This window comes from Mustela nivalis (genome assembly GCF_964662115.1).
Source record: "Mustela nivalis genome assembly, chromosome: 5".
In the NCBI taxonomy this organism is placed as follows: domain Eukaryota; kingdom Metazoa; phylum Chordata; class Mammalia; order Carnivora; family Mustelidae; genus Mustela; species Mustela nivalis.
The window spans coordinates 55,371,361-55,395,226 of record NC_139024.1 but is presented as its reverse complement, the minus strand read 5'-3'; the positions used below and the strand labels follow the sequence as shown (position 1 = coordinate 55,395,226).

General features: G+C 37.2%; 1 long non-coding RNA gene across 2 annotated transcripts in view; it reads right to left on the bottom strand.

Moving 5' to 3' along the window:
* LOC309864654 overlaps positions 1 to 23,866 on the bottom strand; it is a 251,154-nt gene that overhangs the window by 26,526 nt on the left and 200,762 nt on the right. Inside the window, exon 4 of one of the 2 annotated variants that reach the window (XR_014311667.1) lies at positions 16,318 to 16,388. The exons of the other annotated variant lie outside the window; for it this stretch is intronic. This is a non-coding gene — a long non-coding RNA (uncharacterized lncRNA). Of the gene's footprint in view, positions 1 to 16,317; positions 16,389 to 23,866 lie in introns of those variants that run through there. 2 annotated transcript variants of the gene reach the window in all.

Below are 23,866 nucleotides of genomic sequence, written 5' to 3'. Positions count from 1 at the left end.
ATGAGAGACTATGGACTCTGAAAAACAATCTGAGGATTTTGAAGGGGTGGGGGATGGGAGTTTGGGGTACTAGGTGGTGGGTATTATAAAGGGCACGAATTGCACGGAGCACTGGGTGTGGTGAAAAATAATGAATACTGTTATGCTGAAAATAAAAAATAAATTAAAAAAAAAAAAAAAAAAAAAAAAGCTAATGACTCTGTAGAAGAAAAACCCCCCAGAAAACAGAGGTTCACTTGCTCCTGTTAGCATCTGAGACCTGAAAATAACTCTCTTCTCGTTTGTTAAGTAAGGCCAAATATGAATTAAAATAAGGTCTCCTGTATTTGAGGTTCTCTCACTAGCCACTGCGTCCTGGGCTCCTGTTAGAATGCTCCACAAGTGACAGACCTCAGCATGGATTTTGAGGTCACAGACTCAATTGTAGTCAGCTGGAGAATCAACCAGGCTCTGGATCATTATGGCATAATTTTGTTTTCATTACATTAGCACTAAAAGGGGGGAAAGAGCAGGAATTTAGACTCTATAAAAAAGCACATCAGATCATCTATGGGGGAAATACGAGCTTCTCAGCGACATCATCAACCCCTATCAGCAGGCTGGATATTGCACTCAAATTGACCTTGTAGGCATTCAAACCAAGTAGGCCCTTGGGAGACTGAGACGGAGAAGGCACATCTCGCATTTTCTCATGTCACACCTTAACTAATGGCAGCCAGTCCTACCTGCCTTTTCAGGAAACTCTTCTGCGCGTGGCCCCTTCCTCACTCGGAGAGCCCTCTGCATTAGTTTTCCTCTATGTAAATCCCTAATATCATGACTTATATTTATACAGCACTGGGTTAATTTCAAAGTATTTTGACATCTAAGGATCACCTTTATTTCTTTTAACCACAATACTATGGAGGTTGACAGATATGTTCATCCTAATTTCACAGGTAAGAATCCTGAATAGGAGAGGTGACTTATCTGAGGTCACAAAGGAGACAGAATCAAAGTCTGAAATGGACAGAAACCGGTCCCCAGACCAGTAGCACATTCTGCCTTCTGCATGATCATGTGAAAAGCCCTGTGTTGATATATCATAGGAACTAAAGGCTCTATTTCCTTCCCTAGCGAAAACAGGAGTAGGGTAAGTTAACACTGTCTTCCCAGAGGATATATTACATGTGGTGATTTCCGTCCCTAAATATTATTTGCTATAACCTTCTTGAGGATGACCTCAGGAAAAAGGCACACTGTACTAAATTTCTTCTTGTCCCCAGACTGGATTCTCATTCCGACCACTGCCCAATTCTTTTTCAGTACTGCCCCAGGCATAGCAAAAGAGCTTATTTTCATATAGCAAGGTTATTATTCAGAAGACAATTTGAATGTGGCCGTATTTTTTTTCTAAAGCTAGTGTTTGGATAACCTGCAGGGAAATCTTAAAGTACCCTGAAAATGAATGTAATTTCCTATCTGGTAGATACACATATATAGAACATTGAATCATTCTCAGTGCATGTGTGTGTGTGTGTGTGTGTGTGTGTGTGTGTGTGTGTGTGTTGGAGAAACAGGAGATGTGTTCTTTGGAAAACAACTGATCTAATCCATAAACTCTCATTAATTCATAGGCCAACAAGTCAGTGCTTTATTTTCCAGTCCTTTCCTACTAGATTTAGTCTGAGGATACAGAAACAAATCAAGAAAAAAGCCAAAAGTCTGAGGTATAAAAAGTATCAAAGAAACATTCAATTTGCCTTCTTCAAAGATCTTGTTCAAGCTACCCAGAAGAGCCTAAGACATGTCAGACCCGTGCATGGTTGATGCAACTCTACCCAGTAACTTTCTGCTTGCTGCTTGGCAACCAGCAACCAGCATGTCATTGTTTCCATGCATACATATGCGTAGACTATGCCTGCCTCTCTCACATTCTCATTCTCTGTATGTTCTCTGTGTATGTATGTGCCATATGTATGTTTAAAGCCATTTTTCTCTTTGAATTTTGGCTTCTTCTTTTTTTTTTTTTTCTTATTTTTTGAAAGACCAAAGGAAAGGAGTTGAAAGAAAGCAGGTTGCATAAAAAAATCTGTTTCACCAAATTGGCTTCAGACTCCTGTACTTGTACTTAGACTCACGCACACACACACATACAAAAACCTCTTTACCCCCTCTGTCGTTTTAAATAATTAATAGCTGCTTTTTCTCAGGCCCTTTGGAAGAAGTACTCTCAGGGATTAGAAACTCCACGATTCCTCTGCCAAAATGCAGCAGATTCTTCTTCAAAGCTGTGACCCTGTCGATTTTGCTCACTGCCAAATTTCACATCATGAAAAAAATAGCCTGATATTGGAGTGATTAAATTTCAGGGAGAGCTGACAGAATGGAGTTCTTCAAAACCCAAATTCTGCCAATTTTGATGTCTTTAATTTATTCCAACAACCATTTAAGTCTAAATGCCTCCATTTTAATCATATTAACAGTAGATTACAAAGACACTGAACACCCAGAGAACTCCAGTTGCAAAATCAAGTTGGCTCTTCCCCCTCCTCTTTATGTTTGGAATGATCAAATATCTTCTGGCAGAAGCCATTAGCCAGAGCCTGCTCTTTTGTAATTTCCCTTTGGTTCCCTCTGTTTCTTCAGCCAGAGGCCTGGACCTTGGCACTTGCCCAGATAGCACAGGGGAAATAAACGCACCTACTATCCAAACAACAGCAAAGGTACTGAGTTCTCTGTGCCAGCATTTAGCTAACTCACCTTGAGAGCTCACATCTTCCTTGCATATGAAAGGTGCTACAGAGAACTGAGGTTGAAACTAACCCACATCAATTCACAGCAACTCAGAGCCCTGATCTGACTGGCTCTAACCAGGGAAGCAACAGCAATGGCCCCCCAGGCCGGCCGTGGGCTCTTGGCCCCACTTTTGGATGGTACTAGTTGGTAGTGTATTAGGCCTTCAATGGGGCCAATGTAGAGATCTGTTCAAGCCAAGCTCGAGCCCTTGCCAGCTTGCCCATTTCTCTGGTAGTGTACTCCCATAAAGCTGCAGGAAACCTGAATATTTAATGCAGATATTTTATTTGAAACCAAGCGCCTCTGTTCTCTAGGGTCTACTTTCTGTCACCAGCCTACATCATAGGAAATAGAATAAACATTTTTCTGCCCTGCACAAGCCAAGCTATTTTCATATTTTGTTTCCCAGAAGTCATCCAACTGCATGTGCGCACAGATTCTAAAAACTCTAATAACTCCTCACTGTTTTTGCAATATTACCTGGTGGGTCCAAACCTGGGCTTTCCCCTCAGCTAGCCCGTGTGTACCTCCCAGGAATGTCCCTCACTAGGTGACATGCAGCAAGCTAACCATGCTCTCTGAGATTTGGTTTTCTCCATTATTGAGGTGGAAAAAATAATTGTGTCTCCTTACACAGTGCTACTGTGAGAAACAAGGGAGATAATGCACAAAACGTACTTAACAGAGTCTGGCCTATAGTAAGTGCTTAATAATGCACTTAATATAGTAAGTGCCTAAGTGCTTTGCCAGTGGTATTGTTAATATGATCATTATTAATATTATCCACTTATAAATGGCTTAAATTGAAGATTTATCATGACTTGATAACTACACAGAAAGAGATGAGGGAGCTGTAAGCTACAAGAATTGCTATACAGGAAGGGCTTTAGGGGAGCAATGTTCTTGGAAGAGGAGCTGGGGTATTGCCTTGTGTTGCATTCACATACTAAACGCACTCAATTTCCTTAGATTGTGTAATGATTCAAGGTGTCTTGGTGAATATAGGCAGTGATGGAAACCTACGACACCATCCTACAGGATCTTCACATTATACTCCTTCTACTCTACCCCTTGAGTATTCCATGGCAGACTTTTCCTGAAATTTTGTCTCTGATGGTGAAGAACATTTAACAATTTTTGAAAATTATTTTACAAGTATCTTATTCCTGCTTAAAAAAAAAAAAAATCTTTGAGATACACCGTGAAATAGAATTAAATACCTAAGCACAGGTTGTTTTCTTCCTTTGTGCTGAATCAAGGAGGAATCTTCTAAAGCTGGGTTCTGTTGATAACCTTGGGAGATATCACTATAACCTTTATGGATGGAATCCCATACTGAAAGATGAAGTGAATGAATCATATATGAGGTAATTTTCCTCAATCAGGCAATAAAGGTAATGGAAAAACAAGATTTTTTTAAAGTTTACCTTTCATTCAATCGACATGTACTTTAGAGTATAAACAAGAAGGCTTTGAGATTGTGAAATGTGAAATGAAATGTTTCTGGTACCTCAAAGTAGATAGAAAATCAAATTTTTGTTCAATAGAAGTCAGTAATATTCTCATATATTGGTTTAAGACTTGGATCTAGTTCAATAAACAAAGCTAGAAGGGGCTATTTTTTTTTTCTTGAAACGATAGGCCCTGCACACAGAGACGCAGACTCAAAAGAAACGGTAAAATACAAGTATGAATTAATGGCATCTTTGAGCTTCCTGAAAGAGAAGATCCCCTAGCCAAAGAGACAAAGTGTTAAAATTTCTCACCTCCTCCAGGAAGAGTCTGATGTTTACATTTGATAAGGGAGACTGAAATCTGGGGGGCATTCATGGGTCCTCGAGAAAGCGGTCTACTCTTTTTTTTTTTTTTTATAAGTTTTTATTTATTTGGCAGAGAGAGAGACAGTGGGAGAGAGAACACAAGCAGGGGGAGTGGGAGAGGAAGAAGCAGGCTTCCTGCGGAACAGGGAGCTCACGATCCCTGGACTCTGGGATCATGACCTGAGCCAAAGGCAGAGGCTTAGTGACTGAACCACCCAGGTTCCCCAACAGGGTCCAGTCTTATGTGGCTGTCTGTAGAACTCAATAGAATTAAGGCTTTGAGTTTGTGCCCTGTTGTCTTAAATTGTCCTGGAATTAGGACACTGGGTTCCCTTTTGGTTGGGTCCTTTGAGGTGTATACTGAATTAGGTGTAAATAGTCAGTCAAAGAACAATCAACCCAACCATTGGGGACTGGTTGCCAGAAATCTGGGTCAGTTTGCTGAAAACACCAAAGTATTCAGCCACTGAGACTTCATAAATGTTACTCAATGGCCATCTTTAAAATGTGAGTAAAGGCCAATCACACTTATTTAGAGACATAGCCTTGACTAGAAAACTACTTCAGCCAGCTACATGTCTAAGATCTAGAGAACAGTCTGTGGACCAGAAAACAAAAGTCTCTTTAAATGTAGCATTTTCTTGGAGGATTCTAGGTCTCAGAAACTGAAAACACTTCCAACACATAAGGGGAAATAAAATTTCTCAAATGAATAGGATAAAAGAAACAAGGTTTCCAAACTTGTTATCAAAGTTGGGATTCTGAGCACCAAATGCATTATTTTTTATAGCAATTTCTTTTTGAAAGCTGAGGATATTTGGAAGACACTATCTCCTACAGAACATTGATGAAGCACAAGTAACTTCAGTCTATGCACAAGAGGACATGCGTCCTATTAACATGTTTCTAGTTGATGTTAAGATACATAGCTTAGCTCCTTCAGAACAATCTGAAATAAAAAAAAATACAGTGACACCAATAACAAATGTAGAGAAATGACTTTTCTTTTTTACCCTTTATGACACCGCTTCTGCCAAGCTGCCTTTTTCTTAGACATATAGACTCTGAAACTTCAGTGTTTTAATCCTTACTAATATTCTTCTAAATCTCTTCTTAATTTTTACTTCCATCTTTGACACCAACTATCTGAGATATTTACTGATCTCTTTGTGTCCTGTCATTCTCTCTGGCTTACAGAGCCTGAGTCATTTATGTGCATTTAGAGCTATCTTTGGATGCAGACCCGCTAAAGCACAAGGCAGTCTGATGATGAAGTACCTTTCCCATTTACACTTGTGTAAAAGAATACCATCCACTTATCTGCAGTGTACTTCTCAAGTAAAGCAAGTTAGAGATTTGTTCCTCTGTCGGCCTTTGTGTCCAATTTCTTTTAACTCTTAATCATTCTGGCAGCAAGTGCGTTTGACATTAAGTGGACCACATACTGTGTCTTTGCATATAGTGTCTCCAAGTATTCGGAAAAAATCTTAATGTCAATGCTAGAAAAAGAAATGTAATAAAACAAGATTGGAGAAATCAAGTCAGTTACTTAGGAAAGTATGCCCAGTTATGATATAATCTGCACAGTATGTACCATGAGTATTTTAGAAATAAAGCAATGTTGTCTGTAGGGAGAGATGAATGCTGAAACTAAACAGTTTCTGAAGAGCAAACATAAATGAATGTACTGACTCTTAAGACCTTGGCATAGAGAATACAGTAATGAGTTTTTTTGACAAGTCCAAAAAATGTTTCTGTCTCTCCTCTTTCCTATGATTTGGCATCTCTTTTACCTCATATTGATTTGTTCCTCATTTCCCTTGCAACAAAATTTACCTTCTTGTAAACATATCATATGATATTCTTTCCACAAAGACTATTTCTAGAGCTTCTACCTTCTTACTAAACGATTTACTACTTTTTCGTTTGCACCTTTTTATTACTTCTCCTTCCACTACAAAACCAAAACCAAAACCAAAAATTTAACCAGCACAGAAGAAAACACTACATTTTCCCAAATTGTCCAGGGAGTGAAGACAAAGATGGATATGGAGTTCAGTGTAGACGGCCATCTCAGCTATACAGATGAATAGTACTAAGGCTCCTTTGAACCTCAAGTCTTTGTCTCCAAGAGGATCTCCAAGTCTGTCTTGTAACTAGATTGTTAATAACTGTTCTTCCTGCATCTCCATGTTACAGTGGGTGGACACACCCCTTCCTACTTCTTCCCATCCTTGGCTCTTCCCACGTGTTCAGCTATGGTGGAGAGATAGGAGACAAGATGAACTTCCAAAGGGGAGGAGGATACTGAATTCAGTCAATAGAATTGTGAAAAACAAGGTCCCTGTCATTATGGATACTTAATCACACTTTCCTTTTTAAAGTTTATTTATTTTTATTTTTTAAAAGATGTTATTTATGTATTTAACAGAGACACAGTGAGAGAGGGAACACAAGCAGGGGGAGTGGGAGAGGGAGAAGCAGGCTTCGCATTGAGCAGGGAGCCTGACATGGACTCAATCCCAGGACCCCAGGATCATGACCTGAGCCGTAAACAGACATTTAACCAACTGAATCACCAAGAGTCCCTGTTTTTAATGTTTAGATATTGTCTAATGTTCCTGACCGGAGGTTCCTTTTCTTTTCAAGTGCTAAGTTGTTTCTCAAAGTTCTAGATCACATTGCTCTCATAGTCTTCACCAAGGTAAGGACCCCTCAGAGGTGCACAGGGCTGTTTGAATGAAGCATTTATTTCTTCAGGCGAAATGTATGTCCTCCCTGCAGATTGCATAGCAAGACACTATGGCCCTCTTCTGCCTTTTCCTCTCCTCAGAGGGGATCATATTCCTGATTGGGAAACCATGATTATTGAAAAAGTAAAGCTGAATTGAACAATTTTCTCTGGATTATTATCAGGACTTAACCTATATTAAACAAGCTAGCTTTTGAGTTTTAGAAGTTCAGCTCATCACATTGCTTTCAGTTCCGTGGCTTTAAAACCTGTCAATATGCCCCAATCCAAATATTGTGTTTTATAAATGAGAAAACAAGGCTGAGAATGGTGAAGTGACTTACTCAAGGCTAGATAACTACCTTGTGGAAGAAAGTTGCTTGTATCTCAGATTTTCTGATGCTTTCATTTACTGCAACATAAATGAAAAAAATTTTGCAATAGTTCCACAGATATGAATGTGAAGACCACATGCACCCATTGAATATGTTTAAATAGATCTTCATGTTGAGAGTTCCTTCCTATGTGGGTCAGTATGGTATCTCCCTCAGAGTGGAGTAGCCCACCAGTGCCGAGATGACCTCCTAATCCTTTAGCTAGAAGACAGCTGACAGTTGCTCAGCACTGTACATTCATAAAGGGCTTTCACACACACGTGCTGGCATTCTTCCCTCACTCTAGCTCTAAGAGGTTGATATAATTAATAGTTTCACATTTTAGATGAGGACACCAAACATTCTCAAGTAAAATCCTCTCTGTTGCTCAAACGACAAGACTTCATGTTGAGAAAGACCTTGCCCAAGCTTGGGATCCATTTAGATACCCTTCAAAATTAGTGGGTGTGTCTATACTCCCTTAGCTAGAGAGCCCTGAGAGAAGAGCTCTGCTGGATGAGATTCAGAGAAAGCACTATCTGACTCACATTTTTGCCCCATGCAGCACACCTGGGCAGGTACACACATGTGCGTACATGTAAGTTTTGAGGGAATGGCATATGAATGATTGATCTCCAAGTATTTTACATTAATGATGATGAATCCTAATTTAAAATTTAAAATTTTAAATTAGTTTTGAGTTGGAAAGCAGTGATAGTTCCTGTTAAGTTATTTTGGACAAAAACATTTTGTAAACAAGCAAGCATCGAAACAAATATTTTTGCTTAAACTTCTACTATATGAATCATTTAAGAAATGCACACAAATCATGGCAATGTGTTTTTCCCCCCTCTGGATGACTTTTATTTCAATTTTCCCATCTCCAAGAACATTTTCAATTATTTATAATCACATTTTATAAAGTTGCTTTGCTGCTAGAGCCAAGATAAAGGCATATGTAATTTAGCTTCACATTTTATTTCTGTCTTCACCAGTAAGAGATCTGTTTTCCCAAGAGGGTTATACTGTCATGAGGGGCTATTCCAATAGTTCTGTTGAAGTATATAAAAAATATTAATATTTCTTCTAAAATGGAAAAGACATGTAACAAAAGCAATTTTTAATATAAAAGTTGATAGTGGTGCACATTGGTGGTTAGTGTTCATCCTGAGAAGAGACCCACAATATAGCCCACCTAATATGAAAATAAATAAAACTCTCACTTCTCCAAGGAGTCTCAATGCAGAAAGAAAAATATACCCAATACACTCAGAAAATTAATAGCATATCATTAATAGGAACATTCTGATTTTGCATAAAGTCATCAAAATAATCCCATTGTCATGGAATTATCAGTATTGGAGAATTGACATGGAGAGCAACAGAAAAAGAACACCTCATATAGACCAGAGACAGAAAGATGGCCTGGGCAGGACTGGTAAGAAAGTGAGGTATGGCCTACGCATTGCCTATCTCCCTCCCCTGCTTCTCCTCTTAGGGTCACTCTGGGGTCTTGCATCAGCATGCCTCCTGTGCCTGCCTCCTAAATGCCATCCAGTCCCTGCTCCAGCCCTACCCATCTATTTTAGGTGCGACTGCTAGAGGCAAGGGCTCTCAACTTCCTGATTCCTTAGAAAACATTCTGATGAAATGAAGCTCACTAAAGCGTTTGTGACTGACAGTGGAGACAACGGATCACATGCCCCTGATCACTGACAGTCCATGAGATGCAAGCCTTGGTTCAAAGTGCCAACAGGAGGTAGAGTGTTCAACCACTAGCCTTGTTAATTGTTCTAGAGTAAGAAAGCATTAAGAAAAGAAAAAAAAAGAAGGAGATCTGCGTTCAAGCTCTGGCTTACAATCAAGCGACTCCCCTGCCTTGAATAAGCCACATGTCCTGTCTGTTGAATAAGCCACATGACCTGCCTATGCTTTCATCTTGCCATGTAGTTAATGAAGATTTAAAGGGTGTTTTGTGACAGAACAAAACAGATTGCCAATTATTTTTATTACTGCTGGTATTACAGGAGTTTCAAAATCATTCTGCCTCTCCTGTACATTTCTTATGCAAGACATAAGTCAGCCACACTACTACTATAGTTTTCAAACACCAACAATATAGGACACACAAAGAAAACCAGAGTAAACTAATTTTCCCTTCTTTTACATTCATTTTTGTTTCTTTCAAATACAAAGATTCACACCTAACTACAGACTGATGGACTTTCTAGCCTTAGAGCTGGTCAATATTTGATAAAGGAGTAGGGAAAATGCAGGTGTGCAAGAACTGGGTGCTTCTGAGCCTCAGGTCTCCCCAAACCCCTGGGCAGGTGGTCAGCGGGGGAGGTGGTGCCCCTGGCCAGTAGGCCTCTCCCAGCTGGTGGAGAGCTTCCCTGTGGGCTCTGCTGGCTCACGGGCCTGCTTCTTCCCTAGCTGCGCAGTTCAAAACTGCTGATTCATGCTCATGATACAAGTCTAATGACCAGGAGTGCGCTCTGATTTTTTTTTCTTCAGGCACATTTTCTTGGTAACCAGGCTCATGAGATGCTAATACAAATTGGCAGACTTGAACTGAAACAACAAAAATACGATCTGCCACTTGGAAGGAACAAAGCACAGAAGACTCTAAGGCTGCCCTTTTGCCTTGGGTTTTCCTTTCAGTGGCGAAGGCACACAGTAAGTGCTCAACAAAGAGACAGGGCTTTCAGGGGAGACCCATGGTGACCATTAGGATTTTAAATCACTCTGAGCAGTAATTCCTTTCATTTAAAATAAATTTCCTTCGAGCCCTTTTAGTAATGTGGCATTAAGAGACTCTGCTAGTTTCTCTCTTTGTGTCAAATAGCTCTGGGTCAGCAGCATCTACCAAATCCAGGGAGGCAGAAAAGTCACATTTTGCCTTTTCTCCAAATCCATCTTGGCCACAACCTGGCCGCATCTTGCTTCTGAGTCATATAGGAAAGGTTCATGGGAGGTCACCCCAGTTCCATAGACTAATTTGGAGTTTTAATGTATTGCTGTTGAAATAATGCTTAATCTCTTCTTGTCAGCTGGCTGAATGATACAATGATAGTCTCCTGTGAAAGCTGAGCAGCACAGCAAGTCCTCCTTGGAAGCCGGCAGCAGACAGCAGCCTCACAAGAAAGCACAGAAGATTTTGCAGAAGAACCACACAGATATTCCCAGAAAGACAATTCTGAGACCGGTTCATTAGTGGCTGTGTTTTCATGGCACTGCTAAGTGGAATGCCAGGGCTCTTGGCTCCTGCTTTATTAGGGTTTTCCTCTATCTGACTGGGACTCACATATTTTCTGACCACAGACTTGAAATTTACTTTTGTAAAGTGAGGGAGCTGATATGAACCAATCAAAATTCTCCAAGAAAATTCAACTCAGATTTAAAGTTGTCTCTATTGTGAAAAGAGCTTTTTCTTGATTATCTGGGAATGGGTCAGGTAGGCAGGTCTGGGTGTTAAAGATGGTGTTAAGAAGTTAAAACAAACAAACAAACAAATCACCTTGGGTAATTTCGTGCCAGAGGCTACAACCTCCTGTTGATAAAAAGGAAGATGTGTAGTTTCAATTGGAAAGGTCATGCTCTGCTACACTGATTTTAAAAGTTATATGGTGATAAGCATAGAAAAGGGTAAAGAAATTCCTTACAAAGCAGAATGAAGATGAGAATTTTTTTTTCATCGCAAAGGAATAAGATTCAAATCAAAGTCCTGAGAAAAAGGTCGTTTTGAGATACAGAGAATTATAGGTTAGTTCTAATTTGTTGAAGTTTATATAACCTGCTTCTAACTGTTTCTTTAATCAGTTCAGCACTTAAGAACAATCTTGACATGGTTATTACCACCTTATAATAAAAGTACTAAAAATGAGAATTTTATTTTATCTTCTGCATTCTGGAATGCCAAATCTTAGTGTCATCTAAACAACTCAGATCCTACTTTATCTTTGGAAGCCATCCAGACACAACAATCTGTTTAGAAATAGAATGGGATAGGATAACGATAACAGTGATGGTTGGATTAACCCTAGATGATGAACCAAGAAGAAACAGTCACCAGAATCCCTTCAGGTCTCTAGGGCTGTCACCAAGTAGCACTGTGGGCAATATCTGAAGACTGATCTCTGGGAAACTGGAGGGCTACAAACATCACTCCCATGAGGAGTATCCAGAGCCAGAGAGGCCCAGACAGAACAGCCCTTGCCTTTGGACTCTAGAGAAAGTATCTAGGAAGGAAATTTTTAGAAGGAAGTTATATTAAAATCTCTATCCTCATTATTTGGATGCAGAAATGAGGCACAAAGCAGTCAGTAACTCCTCCACATTCCAGCAACCAAGGAATGAATTAGAATCCATTTTTTTTCCTGCCCTGTGCCTTAAATTGGCCCTCCATCCGACCATGCCACCTCCTTTTGCGAAAGGAAAAGAAGAAATAGAAAATTGGATAAATAAGCACAAAAGCTGAATTCTGAGGTCATAGATAAATCCAAGATGACACAATAGGAGCAATTTTCCAATGATCTGCTGTTTGAAGACTGGGGACAGGTTCCAGGAAGGACCAAGAAACAAGGTCCATTTGAAAAGTAATATTTGACCCAGAGCAAGTATATTGAACAAAATTATGAAAAGTTGATCCTGACATTATATATTTCCTTCTAATAGCTGGCCAGGTTAGTCGAGGAATTAAATTCTCTATCCATAACCCCCCACACACACACACTGCACCCTCCTCCAACTAAAGAAGGGCTAATTCAATCCTCCAAGAGCCTATATCCATATCCCAAGTAGCTGAGCAGTAACAAATGATTAACTTGGATATGGTCCAAATAGCATGTCTTTCCTATGCAAAAACTATCTAATGGAAGGAAAATATGTTGGATTAAGAGCCTGCTTGTTTTAAGACAGAATATGTGAGGAGAGATGGAATAAAAAAGGCAAAGATTAGGAAAACAGAAAAGATGGCAATAAAACTGGACAGGCCAGAGGAGCCTTGACTTGGGACCACTGACCTCTCTGATCTTGTCCTTGACAATGGTCATCTTGTCACCCTCTGTGCCCAGCTCCAGGGTTTGTACTGTTACCTGGAAGGCTCTTGTTCCCATTAGAGTGTCGGAGCTGTAGCCCAGCTCTGTTCAGGACCCCAGCCCAGTCCATGTTATGAAAGGAAAACAAAACGCAATGTAACAACTGGAAGTGAAGACTCCTTTTTTTTTTTAAATATTTTTTTAAGAGTTTATTTATTTATTTTTCAGAGAGAGAGAGAGCGCGTGTGTGCGAGTGCACAAGCAGGCAGAGTGGCAGACAGAGGCAGAGAGAGAAGCAGGCTCCCCACTGAGCAAGGAGCCTGATGTGGGTCCTGGGATGATGACCTGAGCCAAAGACAGTGGCTTAACCAACTGAGCCACTCAGCCATCCTGGAAGTGAAGACTCTTAACTAAGAATTTCTAAAATGTTACTGTGGACAACTGACTGAAATAAGCAAAAGAGCAAGTACCTTCATTGAACATTTATTGAGCAAGTATTATATGTCAGTTATCATACCAGAAACTCTCCCTGTTTGCTCTTTGAATGTTCTTAAGAACCATAGATGTGGAACTGTCCCCCTTTTACTAGCATCAAGAGCATACTGCTATAAATAAAAGGACTGGTATTCACTTCCTGGTAGATTTTAATTTCCAACTAATAAAGATACAAGTGGTATTTCTGCACATATGGTAAATGCACATAAATATTTCAAAATGCATGATGATTAACAAATATCTTTGTTATAAAATTATAACAGATTATCACAGGCCAAAACTTGATGAGGTAAAATTTTCCATCTATCATTTTGAACCCAATGAAATTGAAACAAGTAATTCTCAATGAGAGGAGTCAGGGGAAGAGGAGCACATCAATATTACTTGTGCAACGTGTTCAAGCACATCTTCCATTCCTATTCCCTTCCCAGCGCACTTTGCTTCCTTTGGTTAATGTTATTGGTAGACTGTGTCTTATTCCTTACAAGTGCTCAGTCATTAAGAGAAAAAACAAAACAAAACAAAACAAAACAAAAAAAAACAAAAAACAGTGTCCTGACATCACTTTGTAAATTTCCATACAAGCAAATGTTTCTATGCTTCTTCATTATCCTATATATATGGGTTATGTCATTCCCTATGTCTAGGATATATTCTTCAGGTAAAGGAATTTCTAGATAATCTGTTCTCAAGTTATTTAGATTCTCATATGTTTAGGTAGTTCATTTATGTCACATACAATTGTATGGGTACAATAGTCTCATGATAAGATGAATAATTTATATCTTTTTTTGGCTTCATTGACATACTCTGCACATACAAATACAATTTCATCAAGATACTGACTTCTGATCAGATTAAAAATAAAGTAACTTACTTCATTAGAAAATAACAAATCTCCTAAAATGGTATAGGAAATGATTTCAGTGAATCTCTCTACTTTATCATGTATTCATTAACTTAATCAATATTGATTTATTATTGACAGGTACATGACAAGTAGTTGGGCTTTACCTGTTAAAGTAAAATTTATGCCCCTGCCTTTTTGAGACTCATTTGCTTATTTTGGAGAAATCGCTTTCAGACTATGCATGTACTGAATGATACTAAAGATATTCAGAAACATCAGACTTACTGTTGCTTCACTCTTGAGTGACTATTTTTATAGTCACTCAAGATAAAGCATTCATGTTTCTCAGGTGACACTTTCCAGATGTGAGCATTTAGTAATAATTATTAGTAATGGTTTAAATCACTGCCACTTAGCTTGTTATGTAGGCTAAAATTTGGGCTTTGAAGAACATTGAGTTCATTAAACTATAATGAAAACATGGACCAAACATACTGAAATGGGCCCTATGGACTCTAAGTACCGTAGCAGTGCTGATTTAGGGAATTCAGAGTAAAACTCTGATCTGTGGGTGGATCTACACCAGTAGCCTGCACTACACTCCCCAAGTCACCAGAAGAATGAGAGAGAGACACCTGGGACTGGCAATTTTTTTTTTTTTTAAGATTTCATCCATTTATTTGACAGACAGAGATCACAAGTAGGTGGAGAGGCAGGCAGTGAGAGAGGGGGGAAGCAGGCTCCCCGCTGAGCAGAGAGCCTGATGCGGGACTCGATTCCAGGACCCTGAGATCATGACCTGACCCAAAGGCAGAGGCTTAACCACTGAACCACCCAGGTGCCCCTGGGACTGGCAATCTTAAGGCCTGCATCTGAATCTTAGTTTGCAAGTTTGGAAATCACAGATAAATCTCTTAATCTCTCTGAATTCCTGTTACTTCATCTGTAAAGAAAATAATGGTTTTGCTCCTATCACTGGAATATTATAAAGATCAAATTATCTAAGGTTTGTGAAATGTTCCAGAAACTGTAAAATGATATAGTATAAAATACTAGTTCTACAAAAAATTTTCAGAAACTGTAAAATAATATATTAAAGTATTAGTTTTTGCTACCAATGTCAAAATTTTATCTTAAAATTTATAATCATATTTAGGCTTATTTACTATAATATACTTGCTCATTATAAACAATCTACAAGAGTCAGAGAAGGGGCAATGTAGTATAAAGGCAAGAACTCAGGGCTGGAATCAGCTGAACTTGAATCCCAGTTACATAATTTATTGGGCAAGATCCTTTGCCCATGTTGCTTCTCTGAACCTGTTACTTCATCTGTAAAACATACATAAGGATACCTACCTGCATTAAAGGATACAATGTATATAAACATGTAGTACAGTTGCTCAGTAAGTAGACACAATCAATGAGAAATATTTCTATCATTACAAAGTTATAATGGTCTTTGCTTTCCCCACTAACCATGGTTACAAATGTCCATCTGGCTCAAGGATTTTATCATATTCTGCTAGTTTTTTAGTGTGCTCTTTTTTTTTTCTTTTCATAATCCTTTCCAAAAGCAAAGGATTCACAACTACCATAACTATGAAAATGTATTAGATATGTAATTAACAAGTTAGTACTACGGTTATTTTGTTACACTAGAGGTTATATCCTACTAAGATACCAGTGAGCCTAGTTTGAAAGGCAACATAAGAAGAGGGTCATGTGTAATTGGAGACATGTTCTTATCAAGGTGATTCTTGTTGAGGTTATAGCCTCAATTTGGTACTGTTGAATTTCGTATTTTCTTTTTCTTAAGGTGAATGTTTTGAAAATATTATCTCACCTGAAAGAATCTGGTAATTGGTAAAATGATGGTTTGTCTAAGAGAGAAAACACTGCTGCAAAAAAGTCTGATTTAGTATCATGACTTTTATTCATTTTTAATGCAGAACTTCATGGCTCATCAAGGAGTAAGCTGGTCTATCATAAGTTGTCTTTTTGTTCATTTTAGAAATTTCCCTGCTGTTACCGTGTGTGTGCTTTTGAAAAATCAACACTATTTAAAAGGAAGGGGCCTGGTAGTCTGTTCTCTTTCCCCTCCCTCTTTCCAAGTTCACTGTGTTTGCCCTAAAAGTCCCTCTCAGAGTTTTCCCAATTCCTGCCTGCAGTCCATATTATTGAGTGTCATAGCTTATGAACAATCATCATTTCACATTAAACTTACAGTTCAGCTAATGTGATGGAATGGTCTCCATGCCAGAATCTCTTAATTTCTTTTTCTTTCTTCCACACAACTGCAGACTGGAACCAAATGCTTAGTCAAATATCTTTCTTACCTAACAAGAGGTGAGTGTTTTCCTGTTTTTCTTCCTCTCTCACCCTTATTCTCTATCTCCTTCTGAATTTATAGAACTGGCTTTAATTATAATTTAACAATGTGCCAAGGGCCCATCAGTGATCCTCCAGATGGCTCAAACCGACCCATGAGAGTATCTTTCTTTCCAAATTTGATATTCAAATAGCCAATATGTTTCTAGCAAGAACTGACTAAGCAGGTGACCTGTCTATTTGCAATTAGTTTCTAATTACCTCCTTTCTGATGATGAATACTAATATTGCTTAATATTATTGGTTTGACTAGGCATCTCTCCATATTTTCTCCTTTTGGATTTTGTGAATACTTACTCTGTGGATCAGTTGGAGGGAAGCCTTTAATTTTAAAAAAATATATTTCATTATTTAAACCCATTTTTCCTGCAGCATATGCTACAACTTCTGAATGAAGGTCTTAAACTGCATGACAAGGAGTACCAGATATTTATTTGTAAAGAATTTCTGAGAAAGTGAAAAGTATAGCAATAAGCAAATGAAGAGAATGGGAAGATGGGGAAGAGTAAGGTATTATGTTTTACATCTTCCATTTCCCCTCATCAAATTAATTCCCTGCCAAAGTGTTTAAAATAAAGTTATATAATACTAATGTGGTTACTGTAATGAAGTACTTGTACCATAAGCACAGATTCTGTATTTCTTTAATCCTCAAATAATAGAAAATAGGGGCTCCAGAATGATCCTAAGAACTGCAAATGAATCAACAATGGCAAAGTATTTTTTAGAAATAGTAGCATGTGCTTGCTTGTTGCATGTATGAGTGTGTGTGTGTGTGTGTGTGACCCCATTGCCTTCCCTGATCTAAAATCAATTAATGTAACAATAATATTTTTGTAGTAAGTAGGTGAAAATATTCTTTCCCAGTTTGTTTGAATTGTCAAAATGTTTTTATCAAAACGAAAGAAGTAGAACTACTATTAAAATTCTAACAGACTGTAAAAATGTGAAGTCTATGTTCATACATAAGTTCATATGTGAGTAAACCTAAAAGCTTTAATTTTCAGTGTCTATTCTGACCGTTCATGGTAATTCTACTCAATCATTTATTCAATTATTTGCTCACCTGGCAGACCTACTATATGAATATATACCAGTGGAGTGAGGAGGGTAAAAAGAAGAAAACTAAAGGCATTTTGAGGAAATTTCAAGCAGAGTGTAGCACATGAATGGAGAGGTGCCATTTATGATTTTTATCTTGCTTTCTCTACAGCATAAGAAGAGGGTCACAGCGGACATAATTGAGAGAATGTAGATGGCTTTCTATGCCATACTCTGGAACTAGGATTTAGCCCCTTTGTTACAGATAAGGGGGAAATGGAATACCTTTTGAGAGGGTGATTTTCACATATTATTGAATTTCAGTGGATTTTCACTGTGACAGCAGTGTGAAGGGTGTCTGGAGAGCACCTGAAACTCCAAAAAAATACATATAGGAAGCCACTGCCATAGTTGATGTGAGAGAGGAGAAGGGCCTGAATCAAAACTAGAGAAGTAGGGATTTACAAAGACACAATTTATAGGTTGTAGTGATGATTACACATCAGAGATCAAAGAAAGACACCAGTCTAGGCTTTTTTGCTTGAACAGCTGGGTGAACTTCTAAAATGAGGAATGAGGAAGGAAAGGCAGGTTGGTAGAAGATGGTGAGATCAGATTGGGACATGTTGTGAAGTATGAGACATAGCTTTGTGGTAGAAAACTGAGGCACATAGGTCTCAAGCTCAGTGGGGAGAGGCCTGAGATGGATAAAAAGATTTGTTTGTCAGATTGGGAGCCAACAGCATAGATGACTGTTGAAATCCAGACAGTAATGAGATTTCACAGAGAGAGCCTAGTTGGAGGAAAAAGTCCTAATAACAGAGCTCTGGAGAATACAAACACTTAAGCTATCATTAGAAGAGAAATTAGAAAAGAAGGATTTTTTTAAATAGGAAGGAAGACTGTCAGGACAGAGTCATGATTTAGAAAGGAAGGGAAAAAACACTTTCAAAATTAAATAAGATGAGGACTGAATGATAATATTGTCTTCACCCATAATTATGTCATTGGTAAACCATGCCAGAGCAGATTAGTATAGTAGATTGCAGAGGCTATGACCAGTAAAATTTAATATGCACCAATTTTATCAATGGATCTAGCCATCAATTCTAAAAATTACTCAAAAATAACTTATTCAAAAGAATAAATGCATTTAAAAATGAAAGTGTCTGTATATGCTATATATAAAAATGTTTTCTAAAAGAAAATTCCTTCAAATTAGAAAAATTCTGATGAAAATAATTGTATTTTGGGGATGCAAAGCCATGCTTTTGGCCAACAGATACTGGACTAGCAGTACATAACTAGAATGCTAAATAAAATATATAAAAATGTCAGACATTGGACAATAGGCAGCACAAGGCAGTAGTATCTCTGGGAATGGAAATAAGAAAACACTCTTTCTCGTACGTAACTAGAATGCTAAATAAAATATATAAAAATGTCAGACATTGGACAATAGGCAGCACAAGGCAGTAGTATCTCTGGGAATGGAAATAAGAAAACACTCTTTCTCATCGCCTGGGTTTTCTGGCAGAGGCAAGGAAAGGAATCCATGCAAAGCACAAAGATCTCACTAACCAGAGTTTGGAGAGATTGGAGTATTTGGAATAGCAGGATAGAACAATGGAGAGAAAGAGTACACTCAGCAAGAGCTCCAGAAACCTGCACAGGGCTATCCTTGAAACTCAGTGTAATAAAAAATTGTCCATGTTAAGAACACTTACAAGGTTGAGATAACCATCAGGAAACAGTTCAGCAACTGTTGAGGTCTGCACAGAGCTAGACCATTTTGTAACCAATCAATCAGTTTAAGAGACCTTAATGCACATCCTGAATAGTCAGTAGAGATCAGAAAAAGATCATGATTTAGCACAAGGCCTAACTTAGCTATATAATAAAACATGCTTGAGACCAGCCTTACCAAGTTTTAAAACAAATGTTGAAAAGATCAAGCTGATTCCCACATAAGTAGATTTCTGACCAAAACAAATTCAATACTCTTTAAAGGAAGATAATAAAATCCAGAATTTCAACAATTAAATATTCAAAATGTCCAGCATGTAGTTAAAAAATAATTACTAGATATGCAAAGAAACAGGGAAATAAGACCCATAACTGTAAGGAAAAATTAATCAATAGAAACAGACCCAGAAATCATTGAGGTGATGGAATCAGTATGCAAGGTCTTGAACAGCTACTATAAATATATTCAAAGATTTAAAAGGTATAGTAAACAAAATGAGAAGAAAAATTGAACCTATTAAAAATTGGAATCTCTAGATTTGAAAAATGCAATATCTAAAATTAAAAATTCACTGGTTGAGCTTAAAAGCAGAGTCAATGCTAGAGAAGAAATGACCAAGGAACTTAAAAGCAGAAAAATAGGCTCCAAATAGAAACACCAAGAAAACAGGTTTATACCAATATACTAGACACCTTAGATGAAATGGACAAATTTCTTAAAAAATTTAAATTGATAAAGCTGACATAAGAAAATGGAAAATTTAAATAGCCTTAAATCTATTAAAGAAATTAAATCCTTAATTTAAAATCTCACAAAAATAAAAGCAAAACAAAACAAAAAAAATCCAGATCTGGATAGTTTCACACAATTTTATCAAATGCTTGGAAAAGAAATAACCACAATCATACATGTATTACCTAAGAAAATAAACATAGGGAACACTTCTCAGGAATTACATTACAAAATAGTGAGAATCATTTCAACAAGGACTTAACACAAGTTCTTAGAAAGGAAAGATTTCTTCTGGATATTATGGTCAGGAATAAAGCTACAGAGAACTGGAAAATTAAACTTATATTTTAAGGATCTCTATAGGATGAAAATGGGTCATTCATTCTAATTTGGGGGAATGACATAAAATAACATGAAGCAAGAAAGCATATGTGCATGGAACATTAAATAGAATTAGACTATTATCACAGAGTAACTAAAGATGCCCTAACACAAGTGAGGGAGTTTGAATTTTATTCCATAAGCAGTTGTAAAGTCAATGAAAATTTTTGAGCAAGAGAGTGGCACATACAATAGAGATTTTGCAGTCTTGATTTCATAAAAGCTATCTGGATTGAAGGGAAGAAAGCTTAGTGACAGAGTAAAGAGGAAAAATCTCTGAAATGGCTTGGAATGTTTCTTTGGGAATGTCTGAGAAAGACACAGCCCTGAGGAAGTCTAGCCATAGATTCAAAGAACAGCAGTTACAAAGTTAATCACATTTTCTAAGTAAAGGTAAAAATATATATGAGCTAGTCTAGATTCTAATTCCCAAGCTCAGAAAGAACCTCATATGGTGTGGACTACTAAGATCTCACTATGAGAGAAGATAAATATTATTATAATTTATGCTGTGGTTTTGGTTGGAAAAGATACTTAATTTAGTCCTATATATCTACACATGAAAATTTAGGTAAGATCCATGTAGTTCTTTCCCACAATTTTTTAACATGAAGCCCGGTTCAAGTAAATTCATAATGGGAAACAATTGTACATTGTACATTTACTGGATTTTCCATTGATTTTAGGAGGGTAGATTAATCTAGTGAATTTGAAAATGATCAATACTGATTAAATCAGTTAAATTTGAAGTCATCCATAGTTTAATTTTTTTGTTCTCAACTTGAAATTTAATGGGTACTTTTTTCTCTCTTCAGTTAACCAAGGCTCATGTACATATATCTTTGAGGTAGCACCGAATTCTCTGTGAATGTTATCAGGGGACTAAGGCAGAAAAGAATTTGATATGTTGTGATTTTGCAGCAGTAAACAAATCACAGTGAAGAGAGCAGCAATTAACATTGTGAATTTGTTACCACCACCATTGATATAAAAGAATTTTCTTGACAACCAGCCTAAAGAAAGACTTGCTGTTTTTACAGTAGTCTTCTTTAAAGAAAAATCAAAACAAATAGAAAATCTTTAAGAAATGAGTAAGTGAAGGATGCAGGATATTTATAAATACTTTGAGTTTGTTCATTGACTGAATATAGAAAATTTCACTTGCCCATTCATTCATTCAACAAGCATATGCTGAATACTGTTCTCTCTGGGACCCGCAATAGTTTGAAGTAAGTGAGTTCCAGAGCCAGCCACAAGGGGAAGGAGGACATGTACTCATGTGACTACAGAAAATTTCTGTAGGTAATATTGTAAGCAAAAGCTTTCCTTAAACATTTCCCTATGCTTGAAAAGAATTCTTTTTAAACATCATGGAAACAAAAGAATGCATAACAACTTAAAGTTTCTGTTTTACTATTCACATCAGTTCTCGGAGATTTTAAATATTTTCCTAGCCTGGTGCAAACCTCCTCTCCTTAAGAATTCATATTGCACTAAGCTAGTGAACATTTAGTGTTTGATGAAAACTGTGGTAAGAGCTGTTCCTTTCCTGGAAAAGCTCACAGACTAAGGGTAGGATGCCTCTTGTTTGTATTACCCTTTACAATTTAGCAAGGGATTTATTTTTTAACCTATCTGGTCTCCATAACATCTTGTGAGTTGTCAGGCAGTCAGTTCTATTTTTCTAGAGATAAGTTGGAGCTCTAAGATTTTGTGTTTGAACTTCTGGTGAGTGGTGGAATCAAGACATGAACATGAATTATCTAATTCTTAATTCAGTGTTTTTTCAAACACAATACCCCGTACCTATATGTGTATGTGTGTTAGTAATATGTGTGTATTTATCTATCTATTTATCTACCGTGTGTTTAGCCATAGGAAATGGGATTACTGTAAATACATTCCCTTTCAAGTTCTCTGTCCTACATAATTTGTGGTTATGGAATGGTGAGTTTAAGAAAATATTTTCTTAAATTTTTTCTCACTATATTAAATTATAACTCTATAGTTGGGCATCTCATGTTCAGATTGGCACAGGCTTTATAGTTATATAGGACCTATTGCATGCCAGGCACATTTCCTAACTACACAGTATGTATTAAATCAATTAAACATCAGGACAGCCTTATAAAGTAACTTCTCTTTTATCCCCTGTGTATATATGTGTGTATAATATAGATATATATCTATATATATCTATATAGATATATATGTATACATATATATATACACACATACATATATATAGATAGATACATATAGATTTATATGTATACATATATATATCTGTATACAGATTTATATGTATACATATATATATCTGTATACAGATATATATATGTATACATATATAGATATATATCTATATTATACACACTCACTTTATATATGTAGCACAGAGAAGTTAACTAACTTGCCCAAGATGATACAATCAAAAAGTAATAGAAATGTAATATGAGGCAATTTGGTTCCAGAGCTAGCACCATAATATATGATGACATTTTAAGAGGGAAAGAGTCTTATTAGCCAAGTACAATGTCTGATGGAGACTTCAGTGGTTACATTTTAAGGCAAATATTATTATATACCATGTATTACATATAAGGTGAATTTCAAATACATGCCTGATAACACTTTGGCATGGGTTGTTTCATTGTATGAGCTATTTGCTATTTACATAGCTTAGCTATTAGGATTGGGTCACAGGACAGAAACATTTTAAGGTGGATGAATGTAGAATGATCAAAAACATGAAGAAACTTCTAAAAGATTATGACAATATAGGGATTGTTGTAGAGGAGTACTTAGAAGCCATGGGGATGCTATGGAGACACTGAATGTTTAGTCTGTGTTAGAAAAGGGCATAATGGGCTCAAGAGGAAGGACCAATGTCAAAGGACATCCCATAAGGAGTTCTTAGTCAAGGAAGGAAGGCAGATATATCATACACAATTATACTATCTTGAGGCATATGTTGAAATAGAGGTATGTGCTTGGCTCAAAGAGGTTTCAGAGGAATGCTGATTTTACCAGAGGTAGGAAGAAAGGTCAAGAAAAAAGACATGTCTGGGGAGACAGCTTCTAAAAAATGGATAGATCAGGCAGAAAGGGGGTTATGTAAGCGGTTATGACAATGTTTTGATTTCTAAAGCATTTAAAAGTATTTCAAAAGCATAAAATGCTTAAAGCATTTCAAATAAAGAATAAAACATTTTATTTTACTATTAAAGATAGTATATTTCAGGAAATTATCAAAATAACTGATAATAGTTTCTTTTCTGCCACAGGTTTGAATTGGTAATAAGCCAACCACAGAGCACCAACTGTGTGAGAACTGGGGGAAGAGGCCATCACTATAGGAAGTGGGGAGGGTAGAATTTAATGAGCTTCTATTACATAGTATTTTGGGTTGTTGTTTATAGCCTTTCATTGAGTTTTCAAAACAACCCCATCGCGTGGTATATGCCCATTTACAGATGAGAAAACAGAA